Here is a 19,725-nt window from a genome sequence, read left to right on the forward strand (position 1 = left end):
ATTATTTAAGGAAGAAATTGTATCAATTTCCTTGCATGTCTTTCAGAAGCTAGAAACAGAGAGAATATTCCTTAATCCATTCTATGAGGACAGCACTACTTTAATAACAAAACCTGATAAAGACATTATAAAACAACAACTAAATACCAATAATTTTTATAAACACAGGTGTAAAATTCCTCTATAAAATGTTAATACATTAACTGCAAAAATATAAAAATATTTATTCACCACAACAAAGTAGGCTTTATTCCAGGTCTGCACGGCTGTGTCAAAATTCAAAAACCAATTAGTTGAATTCATCACATTGACCGCCTAAAAAAGGGAAAAAAAATCATATGATTATATCAATGGATGCAGAAAATGCATTTGAAAAAATCTAACACTCATTCATGACAAAAACTCTCAGTAAACTAGGAATAAAAAGGAGCTTCCTCAACTTGATTAAGAATACTCATTAAAAAATACAGAAAATAATGTGCTTAATGGTGAGAAATTTGAATCATTACCACTAACATCAAGAAAAAGACAAGGATGTTTTTTCTCAGCGTTCCCTTCATCATTGTACTGGAAGTAATAGCTAATGCAAAAAAGTAAGAAAATAAAATAAAAGGTATACAGATTGGGAACAAAAAGACATCATGGCATGATAATTTTGTCTAAATTCAGAAAAAATTCACAATGAAGCAATTATAGCAATGTTGCAAGATACAAGATTAATATAAAAAAACAATCATTTTCCTATTTATCAGCAATGTGAAAGTAGATTTTATTATTAAAAATATAGTACCATTTACATTACCATGTAAAAACAAAATACTTAGGCACAAATTTACCAAAATATGTATAAGATTATATAAAAAATCTACAAAATTCTGGTGAATAAAATTAAAGAACAAATATAGAGATATTTCATATTCATAGATAGAAAGACTCAATATTATCAGCATGTCAATTCTTTCCAACTTGATATACATACAGCTTTAATGCAATCTCAAACAAAATCCCAGCAAGATTTCTTTCTTTTTTTTCACAAACTAGAGATATAAACCTTTATTTCACAACTTTGCCGTAGTTCACTTTCTAATAGGACATGCACTGAAGACACAGTTTAAAATTCTGGGAAAGCAGATAATGGGTGTCTTCCAGGCAGGAGCAAAGACATGGTCACTCCAGGGCCGATGCATTCCTGAGGCTCTCAGGTAGCAAGGACCAGATGCTCCAGTGTCATCCAACCCCAGTTTTACTTAGAGCTACCTTCCTTTTTGGGGGCCATCAGTCCTCATTTCATGCCAAATTTTCACTAGAGGCTCCCTGTTCTTCCAAATGAGCTCATGACCATAAGTAATATACCATATTCCAAAGAGAGCTCCCCCAAGATGTGCTTCATGATCAAAACATGTCCATCCCAGGATCATTCCTGCTGTATCCTTGTCAATAATGGCTTTTAGGGCATTCCCTGTGGCGAACGTGAACATTGGAAGAGAGATAATGGCGAGCCTCCCTTCTGGGATCTTAGTGCAGACAGTTGCAAGGACCATCATGATTGCACCTGATGCTCCAAGTGATGGTCCATGTCTTCCTATAGGCACTTTACACACATAACTGAAAAAAATTGGAAATAACACCTGCAGTTAAGTACACCACCATGAACTGCTTTTGACCCAGGATATTCACTATGCTGGAGGAGAAGTACCACAAAACATACATATTTGTTGCATATGAAACAAGGAGAAATGACTGAATGTAGACATCAAAATTGGAGAACAAAGGTCCTTTGAGGCTGGACTGGATGTGAAATGTCTGATCATTCCCCGCTGCAAAGAAGGTGCTTTCCATAAACAGAATACAAAAGCATTTACAGCTAAAATACCTATCAACAATCCGCTGGCCATCACTTAGGTTATTCCACCACTAAAAAAAAAGGCATTGCAAGAGTCTGAATAGGATTTGGAGAAGGTTAAAAGACCGTCTCTTCTACAGGAGGAATCAAAGTACTTCTCTTGTATGCTTCACTGTGGGAAGCCACCCCTTGCCAATATTCTCAGTGCAACAAGGAATGCGGAAGGCCAATGGATCTTGAGCTTAAGAAGGGCTGACACTAAGCACTAATTGTTGTGTTGAGATAGTGGTGTCTCAAGGCAATTCCCTAACCTGATAATCCTTTTACTGTTTACCAAACTTTACCTTTGACATGCCTTTATGCATTTCTAAAGGGCAAATGTGTATTCAAGTAAATAAATAGAGAAGAAAAAAGATGGCAAATGGCAAGAAGGTAGTGAGGGAGAGTGTGTGTGTGAGAGAGGGAGGGAGCAATAGAGGAGTGTGTGGATGTGTGTGGTGTGTGTGTGTGAGCTAGGGACAGATCCTGTAGGTCTTCCAGGTGGCTGCCAAACCGGGCAGTCTTAGAAGGTGAAACCCCACTGCCACCACAAACACACTGGGGAGGACACTGCTGTCACAGAAACCACACCATTTTGAATAACAGAACTGATTTAGACTAGGATACTAGCCTTGCCACCACCCAATCTGGTCTCAGACGCAAACTGGAACCCTACAGCCACTTGGGACAAACACCTGTGACCACAGCTGCAGACCCACGGACACCAAGACCCCAGGCATTCCAGTGGTGGATTTCTGTGTGTCACAGAGCCCATTCCCCTCCATTCTGGCTTGCTGCAGTGGCATAGAAACTGCTAGACCTGCTCTGCACAAGCAGGTCTCCTGCTCACACAGGGTGGCTGTGCTACCTGAATGTGAGCCTGGGCACACAGACACAGAGAGTTTGTTCCCTGCAGTGCACATTTGCATGACCTGACCCCATGCTCACACAGGGAGGCTGCACTAACTGAATTTGAGCCTGGGCGTGCAGACACAGTGAGTCTGCTTCCTGCAGTGTGCACCCACATGACCAAACACCATGCCCATACAGAGTGGCTGTGCTACCTGAATTTGAGCCTGTGTACATGGACACAGGGAATCAGTTTCCCACAGCACGCACCTGTGTGACCAGACCTCAGGCCCACACAGGGCAGCTGTGCCACCTGACTTTGATTCTCAGTGAGTGCACAAGGAAGTCTGTTTCCTATAGTGCAGGAATGGACGTCCTGCCAACACAGGGCAGCTATGCAACCTGGTCCCCCAAGCAGACCGGGGATCCTGATTCTCCACACAAGAGGCAGCACAGAGCACTAGTGACTTAACTCTGTTTCTCATTACCTGCGCACGGGATCCCTGATTCTGAGGACACGCACACTAAGAGCCAGTGAGTCCAATGCTCAGCATATGAGCACACAGGGACCCTGATTCTTGGCACGAGGCTGCACCAAGCAACAGGGACGCCAATACTCTACTCTCAGCATGGGCACAGGGAAACACTGACCCCTGGCATGTGATAAGGAACTCTGATATTTGGCACACCCCAGCGGGGTCTCTTTTTCAGCATGGCGCAGGTGGGGTCCCTGATTCTAGGTGTGTGCATGAGGCCAAAATGAGCACCAGTGACTCTGATCCTGGGAAAACGTGGTTCCCACATACCCATGGCAGCTACATGTCTTGGTGTTGGAGCTTTTCAGCAACATTTAGGGAGTGCAAAGCTCCCACTGCACATGGCTCAGCCCCCACAACTTGATGATTGGACCTTCTGGTGATAGTTAGAATAGGAATACAATGAAACAATCCCAGAGGAAAGAAAAATAGGAATCTCCAAGAAAAGAAATAAGTGAAACAGAAGCATGCAACATGACAGAAAAAGAATTCAGAGCAATGAACCTAGAGTTCATAAACCAGATGGACGAGAAAATCAACAACCTATGCAAAAATCAGGAAGAAATCAAAAGTGATATAGCTACAATAAAAAAATGCCATGGAAGGTTTCAACAGTAGACTAGAAGAAGCAGAGGATTGAATTAGTGGGTTAGAAGATAAGGTAGAGAAACAAGCTCAATATGAACAGCAACTGGAGAAAAAAATTAAAAATAAGAGCCTAAGGAAGCTTTGGGACAACACGGAACAATGTAACATACATGTAATAGGGGTGCCAGAAGGACAAGAAGAGTAGCAAGGATTAGAGAATATATTTGAGGAAATAATGACAGAAAACTTCCCTGATATGGGGAAGAAAATAGTTACACAAGTACAGAGAGTCCCAAGCAAGATGAATCACAAAAGATCCACACCAAGACACATCATAATTACAATGGCAAATGTTAACAACAAAGAGAGAATCTTTAAGGCTGCAAGAAAGAGACAGAGAGGTACTTACAAAGGATACCCCATCAGATTATCAAATAATTTCTGAACAGAAACACATAAAGCTAGAAGAGAATGGAATGAAGTATACAACGTGAAGCAAAGCAAAGGACTGAATCCAAGAATACTCTATCCAGCAAGACCAGAGGTCCTCAAACTACGGCCCGCGGGCCACATGCATCTGACCTGCCGGGTGTTTTTGCCGCCGCTGCCTGTTGCTTAGCAGCTGACTAGTTTTTTTTTTTTTTAATTATAGTCCAGCCCTCCAATGATCTGAGGGACAGTGAACTGGCCCCCTGTTTAAAGAGTTTGAGGACCCCTGAGCAAGACTATCAATCAAAATTGAAGAAATCAGGAGCTTTGCAGATAAAAAAGGGCTAATGGAGTTTGTCACTACCAAGCCACTGATGGAAGAAATGCTAAAGGGAATGCTGAAAAAAGAAGAAATATAAATGTAGGAAGGTATACAGGCATAAAGTACAGAAATGGCTACAAACAAGTACCTATCAACAATAACATTAAACATAAATGGATTAAATGCTCGAATCAAAAGACATCAAAAGAGTGAATGGATAAGAAAACATGACCGTGATACATCACATAAACAAATTGAAAGAAAAAAAAACCCACATGGTCATATCAATTGATGCAGAAAAAGCATCTGACAAAATCCAAAACTCATTTTTGATAAAAGCACTGACCAGGGTGGGAGTAGAAAGATAATACCTCAACATAATAAAAGCCATATATGACAGGCCCACAGCCAACATCATACTCAATGGACAAAACTAACACCATTTCCCCTAAGAACAGGAACAAGACAGGGATGCCCATTCTCACCACTCCTGTTCAACATAGTACTGGAAGTATTAGCCATTGCAATTAGACAAAAGAAGAAATAAGAGGCATCCAAATTGGAAAAGAGGAAGTAAAACTGTCCTTATTTGCAGACGACATGATATTATACCTACAAAACCCTAGAGCCTCCATCAAAAACTACTAGACTTAATACATGAATTTGGCAATGTAGCAGGATACAAAATTAACCCCAAGAAATCTGAGGCATTTCTATACACCAATAGTGAACTTTCAGAAAGAGAGATTATAAAAACAATCCCGTTTACCATCGCACCAAAAAAATTAAGCTACCTAGGAATAAACTTGACTAAAGAGGTAAAAGACCTCTACTCAGAAAACTACAGGACGTTGAAAAAAGATAGAGGAAGACATAAACAGATGGAAGCACATACCGTGTTCATGGATTGGTAGAATCACATCATCAAAATGTCCATACTACCCAAAGCAACCTATAGATTCAATGCAATTTCCATTAAATTACCAATGGCATACTTCACAGATCTAGAACGAACTCTCCAAAAATTCATTTGGAATTAAAAAAAGACCCCGAATAGCTGCAGCAATCCTGAGAAAGAACAAAGTAGGTGGGATCTCAATACCAGATATCAAGCTGTATTACAAAGCCACTGTTCTCAGAACTGCCTGGTACTGGCACAAGAACAGACATATAGATCAAGGGAATAGAATGGAGAGCCCAGAAATCAGCCCGAACCAATATGCTCAATTAATATTTGACAAAGGAGGCAAGAACATACAATGGAGCTAAGATAGTCTCTTCAATAAATGGTGTTGGGAAAATTGGACAGATATATGCAAAAAAATGAAACTAGACCGCCATCGTACACCATACACAAAAATCAACTCAAATGGATAAAGGACTTAAACGTACGACGGGAAACCATAAAAATTCTAGAAGAATCCAAAGGCAACAAAATCTCAGACATATGCAGAAGCAATTTCTTCACTGATACAGCTCCTAGGGCACTTGAAACTAAAGAGAAAATGAACAAATGGGACTACATCAAAATAAAAAGCTTCTGCACAGCAAAAGAAACCATCAACAAAACAAAAGAAAGCCCACTGCGTGGGAAAACATATTTGCCAATGTCATATCTGATAAGGGCCTAATCTCCAAAATTTATTGGGAATTCATACAACTTAACAAAAGGAAGATAAACAATCCAATCAAAAAATGGGAAAATGATCTAAATAGACACTTTTTAAAAGAGGACATTCAGAAAGCTAAGAGACATATGAAAACATGCTCAAAGTCACTAATCATCTGAGAGATGCAAATCAAAACAACAATGACGTACCATCTCACACCTGTCAGATTGGCTATCATCAACAAATCAACAAACAACAAGTGCTGGAGAGAGTCTGGAGAAAAAGGAACACTCGTGCACTCCTGGTGGGAATGCAGACTGGGGCAGCCACTATGGAAGACAGTATGGAGTTTCCTCAAAAAACTGAAAATGGAACTCCCATTTGAGCCTGTGATCCCACTTCTAGGAATATATCCCAAGAAACCAGAAACACCAATCAGAAAGGATATATGCACCCCTATGTTCATAGCAGCACGATTCACCATAGCTAAGATCTGGAAACAGCCTAAGTACCCATCAGTAGATGAATGGATTAGAATACTGTGGTACATCTACACGATGGGATACTATGCTGCTGTAAAAAAGAAGGAACTCTTACCATTTGCAACGGCATGGGTGGAACTGGAGAGCATTATGCTAAGTGAAATAAGCCAGTCAATGAAGGACAAATACCACATGATCTCACTCATTCATGGATAATAGAGACCATTATAAACTTTTGAACAATAATAGATACAAAGGCAGAGCAGCCTCAAACAGATGGCCAAACTGCAGCGGGAAGGCCGGGGAGGGTTGTGGGACAGGAGGGAGGGGGGTAAGAGATCAACTGAAGGACTTGTATGCATGTATATAAGGATAACCAATGGACTTAAGACACTGGGGCATAGGGGAGGCCAGGGGATTGTCAAGGGCGGGGGGAATAATAGGACACATATGTAATACCCTTTGTAATACTTTAAGCAATAAAAAAAAAATTTAAAAAAAGATGGAACCAAATCCCACCCCAAATTCAAGAAAAAAAAAAGAAAGAAAACATGTCCCATATATGTGCTGTCTACTAGAGACCCACATCAGAACAAGGGACTCACACAGAGTGAAAGGATGGAAATATATCTATTAGGCAAGTGGAAATGAAAAATAAAGCTTGGGTAACAATATTTATATCTGACCAAATAGACCGCAAAGTGAAGAACATAAGATACAAGGAGGGCCACTTCATAATTCTAAAGGGATCAATACAACAAAAGGATAAAACTCTGGTAAACATTTATGTACACAATGCAGAAGCACCCAAATACATTAAAGAAAAAAACCTTCTGGAAGATATCAGGGGAGAGATTGACAGAAACACAATCATAGTAGGAGACTTTAATACCCCATTAATGTCACTATATAAATCCTCTAGACAAAAAAAATCAGCAAAGAAACTTCAATCCTAAATGAATCACTAGATCAGATGGAGTTAATTTTCATCTTTAGAACATTCCACCCCAAAACTACAGAGTATACATTCTTCTCAAGTGCACATGGGACATTTTCAAAGATAGACCACATTTTGGGACACAGGCAAAGTCTCTCCAAATTCAAGAGGATTGAAGTAATATCAAGCATCGTCTCAGATCACAATGCCATAACATTAGAAATCAACTAGAGTAAAAACAATCACAGAAATTCAAACACTTTGAGGCTGAATAGCATACTATTAAACAGCAAGTGGGTTAGGAAAGAGATCAAAGAAGAAATAAAAAACATCCTGGAAACAAAAGACAATGAAAACACAACAATCCAAAATCTCTGGGGCACAGTGAAAGCAATCCTGAGAGGGAAGTTCATAGCGTTACAGGCCTACCTAAAAAAACAAAAACAAAAACAAACAAAAAAACCTGGTAGTAATAAACCATCTAACTCTGCAACTTGAAAAATTAGAAAGAGAGCAACAAGAAATGCTCAGTGTGAGAAGAAGGAAGGAAATAATAAAGATCAGAGCAGAGCCCTGACCGGTTTGGCTCAGTGGATAAAGTGTCTGCCTGCGGACTCAAAGGTCCCAGGTTCAATTCTGGTCAAGGGCATATACCTTGGTTGTGGACACATACCCAGTAGGGAGTGTGCAGGAGGCAGCTGATCGATGTTTCTCTCTCATCAATGTTTCTAACTCTCTATCCCTCCCCCTTCCTCTCTGTAAAAAAATCAATAAAATATATTTTTAAAAAATCAGAGCAGAAATAAATGACATAGAGACAACAAACAAACAAACAAACAAACAAACAAAAACAATAGAAAAGATCAATGAAACCAAGAACTGGTGTTTTGAAAGGATAAACAAGGTTGATGAACCTCTAGCCAGGCTCACCAAAAAACAAAGAGAGAGGTGAAATAACAACAGACCCCACAGAAATATGAAGAATCTTTAAAAAAATACTATGAGCAACTCTATTCCAACAAACTGGTCAACCTAAGCAAAATGGACATATTCCTAGGAAAATGCGACCTCCCGAAACTCAAGCAGGAGGAATAAAAAAATCTGAGTAGGCTGATAACTATAGAGGAAATTGAAGCAGTAATTTAAAAACTTCCTACAAACAAAAGACCTGGACCAGATGGTGTCCCAGGAGAGTTTTATCAAACATTCAAAGAAGAAATAAAAGGTATTTTCCTCAAAAAATTCAAGAGGAAGGAGCACTTCCAAGCTTTCTACAAAGCCAGCATTACCCTAATCCCAAAACCAGATAAAGACAATACAAAAAAAGAGAATTACAGACCAATATCTCTCATGAATATAGACACCAAAATTTTAAACAACATTCTAGCAAATCAAATCCAGCATTACATTAGAAAGATAATGGACCATGGCCAAGTGGGATTTATTCCTGGGATGCAAGGAAGGTACAACATCTGCATACCAATATATGTGGTACATCACATAAACAAATTGAGAGATAAAAACCATATAACCATATCCACTGATGCAGAAAAAGCATTTGAGAAAATTCAACACCATTTCTTGATAAAAGCTATCAGCAAGGTGATAATAGAAGGATTATACTTCAACATAATAAAAGCCATATATGACAAACCCACAGCTAACATCATACTCAATGATCAAAAGCTAAAAACAATTCCCCTAAAAACAGGAACAATACAGGGATGCCCACTCTCACCACCCCTGTTTGACATAGTAGTGGAAGTACTAGCCATTGTGATCATACAAGAAGAAGAAGTAAAATGCATCCAAATTGAAAAACAAATATGTAAAACTGTCTTTATTTGCAGATGGCATGATATTGTACATGGAATACCCCAAAGACTCCATCAAAAAAGTACTACACGTAATGAATGAATTTGGAAATGTAGCAGGATACAAAATTAACACCCAGAAGTTTATGGTTTTTCTATACACCCATAATGAATTCACAGAAAGAGAAATTAAAAAAGCAATCCAATTTATCATTGCAACAAAATAATTAGGATAACTAGGAATAAACTTAACCAAGGAGATAAAGGACCTGTATTCAGAAAATTTCAGGATGCTGAAAAAAAAAGAGTTAGAGGCAGACATGAACAAATGGAAGAATATATCATGTTCATGGACTGGTAGAATCAACATTATTAAAATGTCCATACTACCCAAAACAATCTATAAATTCAGTGCAATCCCCTTTAAAACACCAATGGAACACTTCAAAGACCTAGAACAAATTCTACAAAAATTCATCTGGAATAGAAAAAAAAAAAGACCCTGAATAGCTGCATCAATCTTGAGAAAGAAGAACAATGTTTGAGGGATCACAATACCAGATATGAAGCTATGTACAAAGCCATTGTTCTCAAAACTTCTTGGTACTGGCACAAGTACCGACATATAGACCAGTGGAACAGAACAGAGAACCCAGAAGTTGACACAAGCCATTATGCTCAATTAATATTTGACAAAGGAGGCAACAGCATAAAGTGGAGTCAAGACAGTCTCTTCAATAAATGGTGTTGGGAAAACTGGACAGATACTTGCAAAAAAATAAAACTAGGCCACCAACTTACACCATACACAAAAATAAACTCAAAATGGATAAAGGACTTAAACCTAAGTTGGGAAACCACAAAAATATTTGAAGAAGCCATAGACAGCAAAATAGCAGACATTTGTCATAGCAATATCTTTACCGATACACCTCCTAGGGCAATGGAAGCTAAGAAGAAAATAAACAAATGGGGTTACATCAAAATAAATGCTTCTGCAGAGCAAAAAATCCATCAAAAAAGTGAAAAGGGAGCCCACTGTATGGGAGAACATATTTGCTAATGCTATCTCCGATAAGGTTTTAATCTCTAAAATTTATAGTGAACTCATACAACTTAACAAAAGGGAGATAAACAATCCAATCAAAAAATAGGCATAGGACCTAAAGGACTTTTCAAAAGAGGACATTCAGAAAGCCAAGAGACATATGAAAACATGCTCAAAGTCACTAATCATCTGAGAGATGCAAATCAAAACAACAATGAGGTACCACCTCACACCTGTCAGAATGACTATTATCAACAAATAAACAAATGCCTAGTGCTGGAGAGGATGCAGAGAAAATGGAGCCCTCTTTCACTGCTGGTGGGAATGCAGACTGGTGCACCCACTGTGGAAAACATCATGGTGTTTTCTTAAAAAATTAAAAATGGAACTGCATTTTGACCCAGTAATACCACTTCTAGGAATATATCCCAAGAAAACAGAAACACCAGTCAGAAAGGATATATGCACCCCTATATTCATAGTAACACAATTTATAATAGCTAAGATTTGGAAACAGCCTAAGTGCCCACCAGCAGGTGAGTGGATTAGAAAACTGTGGTACATCTCCACAATGGAATGCTACACTGCTATAAAAAAAGAAGGAATTCTTACCATTTGCAACAACATGGATGGACCTGGAGAGCATTATGCTAAGAAAAATAAGCCTGTCAGTAAATGAAAAATACCACATGATCTCACTCATTTATGGATAATAAAGAACAGTATAAACTGAATAACAGAAATAGATACAGAGGCAGAGAAGCATCAAACAGAATGTCAAACTACAGAGAAAGCTGGGGAGGGTTGTGGGAGGAGGTAAGAGATAAACCGAAGGACTTGTATGCATCCATATAAGCATTATGAATGGATGCAAGACACTGAGTAGGGGTTGAGGGCATGTGCTGGGGGTAGGGGAGGCTGGAGGAAGGTCAATAGGGGCCAAAGGGAGACATAAGTGCTACTATTTGTAATACTTTAAGCAATAAAATTAAATTTAAAATGTAAATAAATAGCGGACCAGGGCTGAAGTTGGTGTGTCTCTTCAAGAAAGAGGCTCCCCCTGGCCCCTAATGCCTTCTAAATTCATATTTTTTGTATAGCATTTTCATCTGTGTGTTGGCCCCTCTTTCAGATCCTGAACCCCACCACGAAGGTCATGGCACTTCACCACTTGTTCCTGTGTCTGATTTTCCAGGTTCAGCCTTCCTGGGTGCTTTTAGGAATCCACATTTTGCTGTGTAGAAAAGTTAAACCGGCATCCATGCAGCTGTGGCCGGGCCAGGGCTGCAGGGAGCTCCTCATAGCTGTGGGCACCCCCATCTCCCCCCAACCCCCATCACAGCCCACGCCTGGCCATAACAGCAGCCTTTCTGTGTCTAGCCTTGCCACACCATCTTCCCCACAGCAAGCTTTCTTAATGGATATTGACAAACTAGCCCAGATCAACCAACACAATATTAAAGCAAAAGAACAAAGTTGGAGGACTAACACTCACAGACTTCAAGACTTAACTATAAAGCGAAATAATAAAAAAAAGTGTGACATTAATGAAAGAATAGACAAATAGAAAATGGAACAGAAAAGTGACCCCAGAAATAGGCTCATACAAAATAGTCATATGAACTTTGACAAATAACTAAAGGAAATACAATGAAGCAACAAGAATCATTTCTTTTTTTTTAAATATATTTTATTGATTTTTTACAGAGAGGAAGGGAGAGAGATAGAGAGTTAGAAACATCGATGAGAGAGAAACATCGATCAGCTGCCTCCTGCACATCTCCTACTGGGGATGTGCCCGCAACCCAGGTACATGCCCTTGACCGGAATCGAACCTGGGACCTTTCAGTCCACAGGCCGACGCTCTATCCACTGAGCCAAACCGGTTTTGGCAACAAGAATCATTTCAATGAATGGTGCTGTAACAACTGGACAGTCACTTGTCAAAAAAAATTCTAAATATAGGCTTAGCATCTCTTTCAATAATTAACTCAAAGTGGATGGCGGACCTAAATGTAAAATGTGAAATTATACAACTCCTAGAAATTAATGGTGGAGAAACCCAAATGATTTAGGGTATTTTTGAGACACAACAAAGGCGCAATCCATAAATAATTAATTGATAAGCTGGACTTCATTAAAAACTTCTCTGTTTAAAAATAAATAAGATAAATAAAAACTTCTCTGTTATTTTAAATTGCCATGATAATGAATAGATAATCCACAGAATGGGGTAAATATTAGGAAAAGACACATCTGATAAAAGAATGGTATTAAAATATATATATATATATATATATATATATATATATATATATATATATATATATATACTAGGGGCTGGGTGCACGAAATTTGTGCACTGGGGAGGTGTCCCTCAGCCCAGCCTGCCCCCTCTCACATACTGGGAGCCCTCAGGGGATGTCCTACTGACGGCTTAGGCCCACTCCCCACTCCCCTTGGAAAGTGGGCCTAAGCCACAGTCTGGCCTCCCTTTGTGAGAGGCGACCAGGCTGATCAGGGGAAGGCACCAGCCCCATCACCCTGCTGCTGCAGCCACTGCCAGTCACCGCACGCCACCAAGGTGTTTTCATCAACATGGACTCCAGTCCCTTCACCATGAAAAAATGACAACTTTCTTTAGGCATTTTCAAGATGTGTCTTTCATAGGATATGACATTTCTTTCTTTCTTTTTTTTATCCTCACCTGAGAATATGTTTCCATTGATTTTTAGAGAATGTGGAAGAGAAAGGGAATGACAGAGAGAAACATCAAAGTGAGAGGAACACTTTGATTGGTTGCCTCCTACATGAGCCCTGACCTGGGCTCCGGCCAAGGAGGAGCCTGCAACCTAGGTACATGCCCTTGGTCAGAATTTAACCCAGACCCTGTGGTAGGCAAGCGGAGGCATTATCCACTGAGCCAAACCAGCTAGGGCAGGATATGATATTTCTTAGCCCTCCAGCAGTGGACCTTCGTTTTTTTCTCCAGGAGTGTGGTGGAAAAACCCTAGATCACCTTTTTGGATTCTTATTACCCAAGTTACTAAGAATATTACCAGTGGCATACAGGGAGCTTAGCCAATGAGCAGTCAGAAAAGGTGTTTCCTCTGTGGTTGAGGCTTCAGGCATGGGCAGTGGACCTCCAGACCCCTCCAATTGTTGGCTCCGCCCCTGGCTCAGGCTCTTCCTAGGCTGCTTAGTGCCCACACAGGGCCTACCTCGGAGTGACCAATGTGCCAATGATGTTCCCAGGACCCAGGCCAGGGGTGGGCAAACTTTTTGACTAGAGGGCCACAATGGGTTCTTAAACTGGACCGGAGGGCCAGAACAAAAGCATGGATGGAGTGTTTGTGTGAACTAATATAAATTCAAAGTAAACATCATTACATAAAAGGGTACGGTCTTTTTTTTTTTAGTTTTATGCATTTCAAACGGGCCGGATCCGGCCTGCAGGCCGTAGTTTGCCCACAGCTGACCCAGGCCATTGGGCACCTATGTATGCAAATTAACTGCCATCTTTGTTGGGTTATTTTGCATACTCATCTGATTGGCTGGCGGGTATAGCGGAGGGATGGTCAATTTATATGTTTCTCTTTTATTAGGTAAGATATCCTCTTAAAATGCAATATTAAGACAAGAAACAACCTGATTAAAAAATGGGTCCATGCCAAAACCGGTTTGGCTCAGTGGATAGAGCGTCAGCTTGCGGACTGAAAGGTCCCAGGTTAGATTCCAGTCAAGGGCATGTACCTGGGTTGCGGGCACATCCCCAGTAGGAGATGTGCAGGAGGCAGCTGATCGATGTTTCTAACTCTCTATCTCTCTCCCTTCCTCTCTGTAAAAAATCAATAAAATATATTAAAAAATAATAATAAAAATAAAAAATGGGTCCACAACCTTAACAGACATCACACTAAAGATTTACAGATGGCAAATAAGAATTTAAAAAGATTCTCCAGATCATTTCATCAGGAAAACAAAAATTAAAACAACTTTGAAATACCACTATGCATCTATAAGAATGATAAAATCCCAAGCACTGTCAATATCAATTGCTGGCGAGAATGTGGGGCAACATAAACTCTCATCCATTTCTAATGGAAATGCCAAATGGCACAGTGACTTTGGGAGAGTTTGGAAATTTCATGTGAAGTCAAACATACTCTTCCAATGTAATCCGGTAATTGCATTCCTTGATATTTTCCCAAAGGGGCTGAAACATGTCTATGCAGAAATGTGTGCACAGATGTTTATAGCAGTTTTATTCACTATTGCCAAAATTTAAAAGCAACCAAGTTGTTCTTCAGTAAATTAATATAAAAACTGTTATAAACTGATAATGGATTATTTTTAATTAACAAAAGAAATGAGCTTTCAAGCCATGCAAAGGCATGGAAGAACATTAAATGTATAGTACCGAGTGAAAGAAGTAAATTGGAAAATTTTTATGATTCCAACTTTATGACATTCTGGAAAAGATAAACTAAAAAGACGGTAAAATATCAGTGTTTTCCAAGGGTTTTTTGTGGGAGGGATGAATTGGCAGAGCACAGAGGAGGTCAGCAAAAGTACTCTGTATTATACAATAATGATGGATATATATCCTTATACATTTGTCCAAACCTATAGAATATACAACACCAACAGTAAACTCCAATATAAACTGTGAACTTTGGGTTATTCTGATGTGTCAGTGTTCATCAATTATAACCAACTAGTGGCCTAGTGCGCAAAATTCATGCACATTGAAAGGGAATTAATTAGAGGAAATATTTTAATATTGCTATTTGCTCTTTCTCTATAATAAAAGTGTCAGAGATGAAAGAAAATTAGTAAAATGTATATGAAAATCTTCCTCCTGTCAGAGTCTGGGGAATGCTGCAGGACCCAGAGTCAAGTCCCTGTCCACCTATGTGGACCTAGAAATCGCGCGAGACCCAGATATGGCTGGCTCCACCCCCATTGGGTGAGTTCCAGACCTGGCCGGCCCCACCCCTGTCAAGCCCTGCCAGGTGGTGGGGGGGCGCATCCTCAGGTCCCCCAGCCCAGCACTGTGGCAGGGGGCAAAGCCTGAGGTCCCCCATCAAGCCCCACCAGGCAGGGGTGGGCGGGCGCAGCCTCAGATCCCCTGCCCTGGCCTGGTGCCACACAGCCTCAGGTCCCTGCTGATCGCTCATTACAGCTAGTTACAGGAATCCTGCCTCCGCTGTGGGCACAGCCATCTTTTGTTACGGGAACCCTGCCTCCACTGTGGGTACAGACATCTTGTGATGGTATGATGGAGTGAGGGTCAATTTGCATATTACCTATTTATTATATAGGATGGACCACTCTGTTGAGGGATGTTGATAACAGGGAGGGCTATGCATTGGTGGGGCTTGAGGATATGGGAGATTTCTATATCTTTCCCTCAAATTTTGGTGAAACTATAACTACTCTAAAGTAAGGTCTTAGGAAAAGATTCTGCATAATACAAGCAGGATACTAAAAATTAGATAGCATGATTATTCTATATACCTTAGAATCATTTGGCATACTAGCACTCATTGCATTAATTCAATTTAAAATCTTTTAAAAAATAAATAAAACCAAAAGTTGGTTCTTTGAGATCGACATAGTTGTCAATTCCTTGGCTAGACTTACCAAGAAAAAAAGAAGGGTGACTTAAATTAATAAAATCAGGAGTAAAAGAGAAGTCATTAACATTGATCATACAGGATAAGGTGGCATTACTGTATAATTCTACCAAACATTTAAAGAATAAGCAGTAAACAACATTTATGGGAAAATAGAAGAGGATAAAATTATGTTCATCTTATTATATAAGGCCTGATGCCAAAATTAGATAAATCCATAATTAGAGAATAAAATAAAACTATAGGCCAATATACCTTATTAATATAGGTGCAAAATCCTCAATGGACTATTACTAAACAAAATTCAGCAGTATATAAAGAAAAGTCTATATACTATTACCAAATGAGATTTAAATCAATTTAGGAATATTTAATATTATTGCAATAAAGGACAAAACCTCATGATCATACCACTAAATGAAGGAAAAATATTGAAATATATAAACAGCTGTCTATGATTTAAAAGTCATAAATTATGGATGCAAGTCAATTTCCTCAACCTGATACAGGACATCTATTTAAAACTCACAGTTAACATCATAATTAAGTTGAAAGAATAAAGGCTTTATCCCTAAAAATCTAAACTGAGACAAGCATGCCTGCCTTTATCACTTCTATTCAACGTTATTCAGGAGGATATAGCCAAAGGAATTAGGTAAAAAATAGAATGAAAGCTATGCAGAATGAAAGCAAAGAAATAAAACTATATTTGAAGATGAGTTCATCTTGTTTATAGAAATTCTAAGGAATCACATTTTTAAGAAAAGACTAAAATTAATAATTACATACAACAAAGTTGCAGGATGAAAGATTGACATAGAAAACTCAATTGTACTTTAATACACTAGTAATGAACAATTCCAAATTGTAATTAAGAAAACAATTCCTTTACAACAGAATAAAAATACTCAGAAATACATGTAACAAAACAACTGCAAGACTTGTACATTAAAAAGTACAGCATATTGTTAAATTTAATTGAAGTAAACCTAAATAAATGGAAAGATCTTTATGAATTGGAAGACATAATATTATTAAGGTGACAATAGTTCCCAAATAGAACTAAAAAATCAACACAATCCCTATCAAAATCCCATCTATTTTTTTGAAATTGACATTATAATACTAAAATTTATATGGAAATACAATGTGTCCAGAAGCGCAACAAAAATCTTGAGAATACAAAACCAATTTGGGGAGATTCAAACATTTTTAATTTAATTTAATTAATTTATTTTTTAAATTAAATCTTTATTGTTCAGATTATTACAGTTGTTCCTCTTTTTCCCCCCATAGCTCCCCTCCACGCAGTTCCCACCCCACCCTCCGCCCTCACCCCCCGCCACTGTCCTCATCCATAGGTGCACGATTTTTGTTCAGTCTTTTTCTGCATCCCCCACATCCCTTTACGCCCCAAGAACAGTCAGTCCACTCTCTTTCTATGCACCTGATTCTATTATAATTACCAGTTTATTCTGTTCATCAGATTATTTATTCACTTGATTTTTAGATTCGCTTGTTGATAGATGTGTATTTATTGTTCATAATTTGTATCTTTACCTTTTTCTTCTTCTTCCTCTTCTTAAAGGATACCTTTCAGCATTTCATATAATACTGGTTTAGTGGTGATGAACTCCTTTAGCTTTTTCTTATCTGTGAAGCTCTTTATCTGACCTTCAATTCTGAATGATAGCTTTGCTGGATAAAGTAATCTTGGTTGTAGGTTCTTGCTATTCATCACTTTGAATATTTCTTGCCACTCCCTTCTGGCATGCAAAGTTTCTGTTGAGAAATCAGCTGACAGTCGTATGGGTATTCCCTTGTAGGTAACTGAGTTTCTTTCTCTTGCTGCTTTTAAGATTCTCTCTTTGTCTTTTGCTCTTGGCATTTTAATTATGATGTTTCTTGGTGTGGTCCTCTTTGGATTCCTTTTGTTTGGGGTTCTCTGCGCTTCCTGGACTTGTAAGTCTATTTCTTTCACCAGGTAGGGGAAGTTTTCTGTCATTATTTCTTCAAATAGGTTTTCAATATCTTGCTCTCTCTCTTCTTCTGGCACCCCTATAATTCTGATGTTGGTACGCTTGAAGCTGTCCCAGAGGCTCCTTACACTATCTTTGTCTTTTCGGATTCTTTTTTTCATTTTGCTTTTCCGGTTGGGTGTTTTTTGCTTCTTCGTATTTCAAATCTTTGACTTGATTCTTGCGATCCTCTAGTTCTGCTGTTGGGAGTCTGTATAATATTCTTTATTTCAGTCAGTGTATGCTTAATTTCTAGTTGGTCCTTTATCACAACCTCGAAGGTCTCACTAGATTTCTTGTAGATCTCATTAAGTTTATCGGAAGTTTCTAGAAAATTCTTGAAAAACCTTAAAAGTGTGATTTTGAACTCTATATCCAGTAGTTCGTTTTCCTCCATTTCTGTCATTTGTGTCCTGTTTCTTTGTCTCCGCATTTTTTTATGCTTTGCTGTGTCAATAGAGTGGCTTTCTGTGCTAGGTGTCCTATAGGGCCCAGTGGCTCAGCCTCCCCAATTACCTGAGGTGGACACTCTTGGTGCACCCTCTTGTGGTCTTTGTGCATAGTCTTGTTGTAGTTAAGCCTTGATTGTTGTAGGTAACACTGGGATGGATTGACTTCCAGGCCAATTGGCTATGAGAATCAGCTGTGTCTGCAGTGGGAGAACTTCTGTGCTGGAGACATCCCTCAGGAGCAAGATTTGCTTCACTGGGGCTTTGGTGCTCACTGAGTCTGCCCTCTGAGTGTGTCCTTTATGGATGCGAGGAGCTGTAATCTGGATGGTCCCTCTCTGACCACTTAGCACACTGGCTCCTGGATCTCTAAGGAGGTGCTAATCTAGCCTCTTCCTGAGGCTATCCAGCAAGAGCCAGCTGTGACGCAATGCAAGTTGCTCTGGAGCCTTGGGCGAGCTGCAGTTTGTTAGGTAATTATCAGATTGTAAAGGGCCAGGCCTTTCATATGCAAAAGCCTCCATGCAAGGCTTGGGCGGGGGGGTCGGGGTCCCAGGGGATCAACAGAGTGAGAGCAGTTATGGCTGCTCTCAGTCCTGCACTCAGAGGCCCTGCTTCTCAGTGTCCCGGTAATCCCTGCAAGCACCCCCGAGTGAAAACTGCCCTCGAGTTCCAACTGATGCCAGGCAGTCCAGTTTCTCCCGTATGAGTCTGGGTCCCCTGAGACTCTCCTGAAACTGGAGTTCAGAGATTAAGATGCACTCCCGATTGAAAAAGACAACCGTGTCCTCAGCCGCCAGCCCTCTCCACTTGCGCCTCTGTACTTCTGTATTTTACTTCCACACCGCACCTCCTCTGGGTCTCAGTATGCTTTTCTCTTTCCTTCTAGTTGTAGAATTTCCACTCAGCCAGCCTTCCTGTGGTTCTGGATGATGTCCATTCAGTCTTTTAGTTGTATTTTTGCAGTGGTTGTGTGAGGCAGCAATATCCGGTGTTTACCTATGCCACCATCTTGGTTTCCTCCTTTTTTAATTTTAGAACTTACTACAAAGCTACCACAGTCATGTTACTGTGGTACTAGCATAAAGATAGATTAAATGGAAATTTGTTTTTGAAATGAGA

The 19,725-nt window shown here is 39.4% G+C and overlaps 1 pseudogene; it reads right to left on the minus strand.

The window, feature by feature from the left end:
* Window positions 1–1,156: 1,156 nt before the first annotated feature.
* The window catches only part of LOC132224595 (presenilin-associated rhomboid-like protein, mitochondrial), a 30,265-nt pseudogene continuing 11,696 nt past the window's right edge, over window positions 1,157–19,725 (minus strand).

Source organism: Myotis daubentonii, chromosome X (assembly GCF_963259705.1).
Source record: "Myotis daubentonii chromosome X, mMyoDau2.1, whole genome shotgun sequence".
Classification (NCBI taxonomy): Eukaryota; Metazoa; Chordata; class Mammalia; order Chiroptera; family Vespertilionidae; genus Myotis; species Myotis daubentonii.